Below are 9,760 nucleotides of genomic sequence, written 5' to 3' on the forward strand. Positions count from 1 at the left end.
TTTTCATCATTGAAATGGTTATTGTTAATTGTGCTATTTTCTATTTATTTTGAGCTTTCACTTGCACAATTTCAATATCCAATATTTCAATTACTCAATTCACTTTAGTTATGGTTACCTAGGTTGTTTGTATCTTGGTTGTTGCTTATTCTTTACTTGCAACCTAGGCCACTTTATTGAGGAATACATGCTCTTTCCTGTTGATCATGTGGTTACCTTTTTTAACTGACCAATGTGTTGTGTTCTACACCGTGCGCATTTAGAATACGCACATTGTCTTTTTTCACACCACATACATTATTTTTCCTCAATTCTCGTTTTCTACAGTAACCCGGAGTCCCAGCGCCCACCAGCTGAAGGTGGAGCCTTTTAGAGCATCTCTTCACTCCCGGATTAATTGCATGCACGGAGGACCGTGCAATATTTAAGTGTGGGGGAGGGTCACCAACCTCGAGGGGGGAAAAATTCTTTTCTTAGACACTTTGCAATACTCTTTTTGTTCTTTTTCTTCAATTTTTGCAATTTTTGTTCTTATTTGTACTTTTTTTGGTTTGTTTGTATATATTTCTTTAATGCTTATAGTATTATGGTAGTACATGCTTGCATGTTGCATGTTAAATCGAATAACTTTGGTAAAACAACAAAGAATTTTCAAGAAATCTCTTTTTGGGCATTCCATTTATTGGATTTGAAAAATTATTTTTGAACTTGCTTGAAGTATCTTTCTATGAAACATAGAAAAGAGCTTGAACAAATACCTAGTGAGAATTGAGCATTAATTGTGTGGTTGCACATTATCAACCATAATTTTTGTTCTTGTGTGTTATACTCCTTTTATGATTATGATCTTAGATTTGCTTTAGTCTATATGTCCTATATTTGATGTTTTGAATGCATTTAGTATGATTGAGGCTATTTTTTGAATTGAACTTACTAACCCATATGGCCAATCCTTACATCTACCTTTGTAATCCACTTTTTGAGCCTTTTAATTCCCCTTTGTTCTAATTTTAAGCACATCATCAACCCTAAGTAAAAGACCATGAATGTCCTTGAATTGTATCTTTGATTAGCTTGGGTTTGAGTGTGTGTGTTAATCAAGTGTGGGAGGAATTTGTGGGAAACATTGGTAGAAAGTTACTTTAGGTGTTCATTGAGAATATGTGGAAAAATGGGTAATCAATCATGCATTCATTACTCAAAACATATGCATCTCTCTTATATAATAAAGAAAGAAAGTTTGATATACATACTTTATATATATAAAAAAAGAGAGAAAAAGAAAAAAAGAAATGAAATGAAATGATAATAAGAATGTAAATAAGAGACGCATATGTAGTTGAATTGAAAAGAAGCATGCATGAGTGAATGTGAGGAAAAGGGTAAACGGATAGTTAGGTTGTTTTGTTATGTATATAGGATGATATAGGATTAGGTGGGGATACTTGAGCTAATCAAAGATCCAATCTATTAGTCCACTTAACCATATTAATCCTACCCTTACCTAAGCCCCATTACAACCCATAAAAGTCCTCATGATATTTGCATTCATGCATCAAATATTAGTTGATTGTTAGACGACTTGCAAATCCTTGAGAAACATGATTAAAGGAGGATTGAGTGATTAAGCCCTAAACACTGAGCGACTAGAGTATAAACACATCCGGTGAGGGGTTCAATTGCTCAATTCTATGTTCCCATCCCTTATCTTGTATCTTCTTGCAAGTTGTTGAAATGAATTTGGATATTTCAAATCAAATCTTTGGACATTGATTACATTATTATATTTGCTTTGTCTTGGCCCTAAGTTTTTATATGGATTAATTGAAATTCTTTTGTTTGTTTTTACCAAACTCAATAGACACCATAGTATAGGTATAGATAGATACCATTTAGTATAGTTGCATGCATATAATTTGTTGCATTGAATAAAATGTTTACCCTTTCATTCTTCTCCATTGGTTGTGTTTAGCATGAGGACATGCTATTGTTTAAGTGTGGGGGAATTGATGAGTCCATATTTTACGCTATATTTTGGTTTGATTTGTGTGGATTTCATCATATAAACCCACATTTATTCATCTAAATAGCATGCTTTTGAGATTTCTTCCTAAATTGTGCTTGAAAGTGAAAACATGCTCTTTTATGCTTAAATTAGTTAAATTGTATTCACTTTAATCCCATTTGGTGCCTTGATGGTTTTGATGAGTGATTTCAGGTTTTCAAGGCAAGTTTGGGTTGAAGAAGTGAAGAAAGAGCATCCAAAAAGGGAGAAATCATGAAGAAAATGGAGTTTGAAAGCTTCTGCAAAGGTGCGTACGCATAACGGTGACTTTGTGCAAAGATGCATACGCACCAAGAGTTGTGCGTACGCACGATGGAAATTCTGCGCAACTGTGCATATGCACATTAGGTCGTGCGTACACATGCGTGCGTATGCGTGAGGTCATTAATGGCAAATCGCTGGCGACAATTTTTGGGCCTCCAGAACCCAATCCAACCCATTTCTGAAGCTATTTAAGGCCAAAGTGAAGAAGAATGAAAGGGGGAGAGCACCTAGGTTTAGGTTTTTACATGTTTTAGTTTGTTTTCTAGAGAGAGAAGCTCCCCCCTCTCTCTAGAATTAGGGTTTTTTAAGTTAATTTTCCTTTAATTTCAGCTTTTAATTTTTGTTCTAGTGTAGTTTCATTTATGTTTCCTTGCTTTATTGTCTTAGTTCTTTTACTTCTTCTTCTTAATTTCTCATTTTTGTCATTTTTTATGTTTATGGATACTCTTGTTAATTTTAATTTTTATTTAATGCAATTTATGTTTTATGCTCATTTATTGCTTTCTTTAGTTGTTGTTATGATTTTCTTGCATTTGGTAGCTAGAATTTATTTTTAATTCAATTTAATATTATTTTATTTTCATGCATACCAAGTGTTTGATAAAATGATTGGCTTAGTTTTTACTTAGTTTTTCTCCACTCTTGGCTTGAAATTAATGACTTTGGTGACCCTTGAGTCATTGATGTCCATTCTTGTTTGATACATTAGAGCAGTTAGTTGATTTGGTCTTCATTGACTCTATGTGACCCTTAGTGTTGACATAGGACTTATGGATTGAAATCAACTATGCCTACTTGACTTATCCTTAATGTTAGGGTTAACTAAGTAGGATTAACTCTTTATAATCATCATGGGTTTGTGGTCAATGGCTAGGATAGGTAGCCTTAGCTCTTAATTACTTGCCAAGAGGTTTCTTGCATTTTAATTCTCCTTTCCTTGCACTTTAATTTTCCTTGCTTTGACTTTTATTGCTTTGATGTTTAATTCCTTGCATGTTTAGTTTTCACACTCTTGGTTGAGAAATTGGGTGTTTGGGTGGAATTGAGTTGTGGATGTCCATTCCGCATTGTGTGAGGATTGTTAATTGGTTTGGTTTCCCTTGACTCTAAGTGACCCACTAGTGTTGAATTAGGACTTAGGGATTGGAATCAATTATGCCCTTTTGACTAATTCTCAAGTAGGATTGACTAATTGGGATTAATTCCACACAATTATCATGTTTGTGGTCCACAATTAGGATAGGAATCTTTAATTCCCCAATTATCACCAAGAGTCCTTTTTAGCACTTAATTTCCATTTTCATTGCTTTTAATTGCTTTTCTTTAATCTCTTGCATGCTTGTTTTGTTTCTTACTATTTACATTACTTGCTCTTTCTTGCTTCTCTCTTGCATTCACAATCCCCCATGCTCTCTCTCATAGCCAATGATGAACACTTAATTGCAACTCATAGGGAGAATGACCCGAGGTTGAATTACTCTCGATCACGGTTATTAAAATTTGAATTTAAAACGTTTGATTTGGGAATTAATTGTTGGTCTAGACTATACTTTCAACGATGGAATTCTATTTTATGAAAATCTAGATCGACGAAAAATTCTTGTTATCAACATCCCTGTTGGGCATCCAACTCCCATAATGGTAAGGGAACTGGCGTTTAATGCCAGTAAGGGTATACAACATGGGCGTTCAATGCCCAATGAGCCATCAAAGCTGGCGTTAAATGTCGGTAAAGGCACACATTCTTAGTGCTCAATACCCACTCAATAAATCCCTATCTAAGAACTAAAAGAAGCCAAGGCTCGTATAGAGACCATAGAGGTTCCTTTGCATGCACTCCTGCAGTGCATGAGTTCTGATGAACACTCATCCTCTGATAAGGATGAAGACACTAGGGAAGAGCAAGTTGCTCAGTAACTAGGAGCTCTTATGAAGCTGAATGCCAAGTTATTTGGTACAAAGGCTTTGGAGGAAGAACCTCCACTGCTGTCCAAAGAACTCAATGCTTTGGTTCAGCAGAAGCTACCTCAGAAGCCTCCAGATCCTGGATGCTTCCTGATTTCTTGCAGCATAAGCACCATGACCTTTGAGAAGGCTCTGTGTGACCTAGGGTCAAGTATAAATCTCATGGTACTCTCTGTAATGGAGAAGCTGGGAATCTTTAAGGTACAGGCTGCAAATATCTCACTAAAGATGACAGACAAGTCAATGAAGAATCCATATGGCTTAGTAGAGGATGTCTTGGTAAAGGTTGAAGACCTCTACATCCCTACAAACTTTATAATCTTGGATACTAGGGAAGATGAAGATGAATCCATCATCCTTAGAAGACCTTTCCTAGCCACTGCCAATGCTATCATTGATGTATCTAAGGGAGAATTAATTTTATAACTAGGGGAGGATGACATCTTGTTCAAGATGCCTCGCCCCAACTCTCCCTCTATGATAACTGTGCAACACTTAGTGTTCCAACTATCTCTTTCAGTGCAGAGCTTTACTAGGCCCCCAAACATCAATTGTAAGTTTGAGGTTGGGCAGCCATTAACAAGCACTGAGAACAAAGGTACTAGGAAAAAAGTACCTAAAGGCTGGAAGGACAAGAAAGTCCCAACTGAAGGCCTCTCACCTAGCATGAGAGTTGTCTTCACCAAGAGACCAGCCATACCACATACAGTGAGTCGTATCCTGTATCTAGAGCATGTGGAGCTCATTCATGAGAAGACAGAAAGAAAGTTCATTGTAAGGGGCAAAACTCTGAGCCCATATTCACCTTCGTAAAGAGCTAACCATCAAACTAATGACGTTAAAGAAGCACTTGTTGGGAGGCAACCCAACCTTAATTAATTATTTCTATTTTCATAATTTTGTTTTCTTTCTTTAAGTTATTTTTTTAGGTTCATGATCATGTGCAGCACTCAGAACAGAAACAGAAAAATTAAGCAGTGAAAATAGAACACTCTAGATGGAGTATTGTTGGAGTTGAACGCCAGCCAGGGAGCAAACCCTGGGCATTCAACGCCAGTGCAGAGGGCAGGGAATCTGAATTCCCTAGCCTCTCAAGACCAGTGGATCCCACAGCATCTTTACCTACCCCACTTCTTCCTTCTTTCTTTTACACTTCCCCTTACACTCTTCTCTATAAACCCTAGCCCAATCATATCCATATCACTTCCCTAAAAAACCATCATAATTCCCACCAACCCCCACCCACTTCAAAATCAAATTTCTCTCCCATTTACCCCACCCATGACCGAACCTACCCTATCCCCCTTCTATAAATACCCCTCATTCTAACCCTTCATACACACACCTCTCATACCCATCAAAGCCCCATTCGGCCTAGCCCTCTCTCTGCCTCTATCTTCCTCTATTTTCTTCTTCTTTTTCTACTCCATTATTCTCTTTTCTTTATTTTTGCTCGAGGACGAGCAAAGCTTTTAAGTTTCGTGTGGGAAAAGTGTTTCCTTTTGCTTTCCATTACCACTTACGGTACCCAAGGTTGGAAAATCCTCTAGAAAGAGGAAAGGAAAGGTAGTAGCCACCACCTCTGAATCTTGGGAGATGGAGAGATTTATCACCAAATCATATCAAGACCACTTCTATAAAGTAGTGGCAGAGAAGAAAGTGATTGACGTGCGGAAAATTGTCGATTAAGAAATTATAATGAACTGACATTGTGATTATAGTTCTTAACCAACGAGAATTCCGCGTATCAATTTGAAAAAAGGGTTGTCACGATTTAAAGAATAAAATACTGGGAGTAGAAATCTCAAGTCGTCTCCCAACAAGTTGCTAAGAGAGTGCTATTTATTGATCAGGGGGTTTCTGAGAAATTTGGAGTTAGAGAGTGAAATTAAAGCAATGAAAATTAACAAGAGATTTTATTTAATTAAGATAAAAAGCCTTGACTGGGAGTAGATTAATCGAAAGTTCTATCCTTGTTGGCTTTCCCAAGATTAATAATAATTGGTTGTTGTTTCTACTTAGTTAACCCTTACCGAATAAGGGAAAGTCAAGTAGTTAAGCCAACTTCTATTCATAAGTCCTAATCCTCTCCCTTAGGAAGGACTAGCGTTAATGTCTAGAGAGCCAGCCAACAACTTCCAATTACGAATTAACGCTTGAGTATTCCAACTCAAGGGTCTCCTATTAATCAACTCCCAAGTCAAGTTGAGAGTCTACTCCATTGACATGGATGCCAATTCCACATACATATTCAAGGGGTAGAAAGAAGACATAACAATCAAATTAATTGGAAGCAAGCAAAAAAATAATGAAATTAAATGCAAAAGTGTTCTTTGCATTAATAAATCCCAAAATCAGAAATATTCATATGTAATCCGTGAATAAAACAAATGTAAATTAAAAGAGTAAGGAAATAGGAAACAAACTATAATGATAAAGACTCTACGGAGGTAGTAACTCTCTTTAATTAACCAATCCAAAATGTAGAACTAAAAAGAAGGGTATGACTATGAAGAACCCTGGCGGAAGTAGTATTTTCTCCCAAGATTTAAAAACAAAAACAAAAAAACTGTGAATGGGTGAATGTGTGTTGAGTCTCTGCCGCCCCCTGGCTCTAGTTTGTGTTTCTGGGCAAAAATCTGGGTCCAAACTCAGCCCAAAATTTCCCCCAGCGATTTCTGCAGTCGCAAAATATTGCGCACATTGTGCGTACATGCCAGGTGCGCGCCCGCGTTGCTATGGAGTGCGCCATGTTGCGCGCATGCGTGAGGTGTGCGTGTGCGTCGGTCCTCGCTGGTTAGCTCCTTGGTTTCTTGTGTTCCTTCCATTTTTGCAAGCTTCCTTTCCATCTTCCAAGCCATTCCTGCCCTATAAAGCTTGAAAACACTTAACACACAGATCACGACATTGAATGATGAAGAGGGAAATTAAATATTGATGAATTGGCTTAGAAAGCAAGTTTTCAATCATAAAGCAGAACTAGGAAGGTAGATGTAAAACATGCAAATTACATGCATAAGTGTATGGAGAATTGATAGAAACCACTCAATTTAGCACAAGAATAACCATAAAATAGTGGTTTATCAGTGATCCCTGAGGACCCTTTCAAGCGCAAGAAGAATGAGTATCCGAAAATCCGAAGAGAGATCCGGAGAAGAGGTTGGAAAGTCCTAACCAATCCCATCCAAGAGGTTGGGATCTTAATGGTGCAAGAGTTCTATGCTAATGCATGGGACACTTAAAACCATGACATTAGTGTGAAACCAAATCCTAAGAATTGGAGCACCATGGTTTGAGGGAGAATCTTAGATTTTTATCCCGAAAAGTGTGAGGTTGGCGTTCAACTTGCCCATGATGCAAGGAGACCCACATCCTTACACTAGAAGAGTCAACTTTGATCAGAGACTGGATCAAGTGCTCTTAGACATCTGTGTGGAAGGAGCACAGTGGAAAAAGGATTCCCAAGGCAAACCCATAGCTAGAGGATGGTTGGAATTCATCCAACACTCTTTCATCCCCACTAGCAACCGATCAAAAGTGACTATTGAAAGAGCCATCATGATCTATTGCATCACGATTGGAAGTGAGGTGGAAATACATGAGACGATTGCTCAAGATTGTACAAGATAGCTGAGAAGCTGATGAGCGGATAATTTATACGCTTTTTGGCATTGTTTTTAGGTAGTTTTTAGTATGATTTTGTTAGTTTTTTGTATATAATTATTAGTTTTTATGCAAAAATCACATTTCTGGACTTTACTATGAGTTTGTGTATTTTTTTGTGATTCCAGGTATTTTCGGGCTGAACTTGACATACCTGAGCAAAAATCTGATTCAGAGGTTGAAAAAGGACTGCAGATGCTATTGGATTCTGACCTCCCTGTACTCGAAATGAATTTTTTGGAGCTACAAAAGCCCAATTGGCGCGCTCTCAATTGTGTTGGAAAGTAGACATCGTGGGCTTTCCAGCAATATATAATAGGCCATACTTTGCCCGAGTTTTGATAACGCAAACTGGCATTTTAACGCCAACTTTCTACCCTTTTCTGGCGTTAAATGCCAGAACTGGCATAAAAGCTGGAGTTAAATGCCCAAACTGGCACCAAAACTGGTGTTTAACTCCAAAAGAAGCCTATGCACGTGAAAGCTTCAATGCTCAGTCCAAGCACACACCATGTGGGCCCCGGAAGTGGATTTCTGCATCATTTACTTATTTTTGTAAACCCTAGCTTACTATTTCATTATAAATAGGACCTTCTACTATTGTATTTTGATATGGGGAGATCATTAGATCATTTTTGAGACTATCTTTGTATCACTGTTGATCTCTTGATCACGTTTAGGGGGCTGGCCATTCGGCCATGCCTGGACCTTCATCACTTATGTATTTTCAACGGTGGAGTTTCTAAACCTCATAGATTAAGGTGTGGAGCTCTGCTGTTCCTCATCAATTAATGCAATTACTACTATTTTCTATTCAATTCAAGCTTATTCTTGTTCTAAGATATTCATTCGCACTTCAACATGATGAATGTGATGATCAAGTGACACTCATCACCATTCTCACTTATGAACGCGTGCCTAACAACCACTTCTGTTCTACCTGAAAACAAGCTTGAATGCATATCTCTTGGCCTCCTGGTCCACGACGCATGGATACCTCTCCTAACAACAGAGCCTTCCATTCTGTGAGATCAGAGTCTTCGTGGTATAAGCTACAATCAATTGGCAGCATTCTTGAGATCCGGAAAGTTTAAACCTTGTCTGTGGTATTCCGAGTAGGATCTGGGATGGGATGACTATGACGAGCTTTAAACTCGTGAGTGCTGGGCGCAGTGACAGTACGCAAAAGGATCATTGGATCTTATTCCAACACAAGTGAGAACCGACAGATGATTAGCCCTACGTAACCCGTAGCCAGACCATTTTCACTAAGAGGACGGACGGTAGCCATTGACAACGGTGATCCCCCAACATACAGTTTGCCATGGAAAGGAGCACGCATGACTGGATGAAGGCTGTAGGAAAGCAGGGATTCAAAAGGAACAAAGAATCTCCATATGCTTATCTGAAATTCCTACCAATGAATTACATAAGTATCTCTATCTTATTTTATGTTTTATTTATCTTTTAATTATCAAAACCCCATAACCATTTGAATCTGCCTTACTGAGATTTACAAGATAACGACAGCTTGATTCAAGCCGACAATCTCCGTGGGATCAACGCTTACTCACGTAAGGTATTACTTGGACGACCCAGTGCACTTGCTGGTCAGCTACGCGGAGTTGTGAAGAAAGTGTATGAGATCACGATTTCGTGTACCAAGTTTTTGGCACCGTTGCTGGGAATTGTTCGAGTTTGGACAACTGATGGTTCATCTTGTTGTTTAGATTAGGTATTTTTCTTTTTTATTTTTTTCTTCAGAATTTTTAAAAATGAATTCTAGAGTTTCAAATGATGCTT

This window comes from Arachis hypogaea, chromosome 6 (assembly GCF_003086295.3).
Source record: "Arachis hypogaea cultivar Tifrunner chromosome 6, arahy.Tifrunner.gnm2.J5K5, whole genome shotgun sequence".
NCBI lineage: Eukaryota > Viridiplantae > Streptophyta > Magnoliopsida > Fabales > Fabaceae > Arachis > Arachis hypogaea.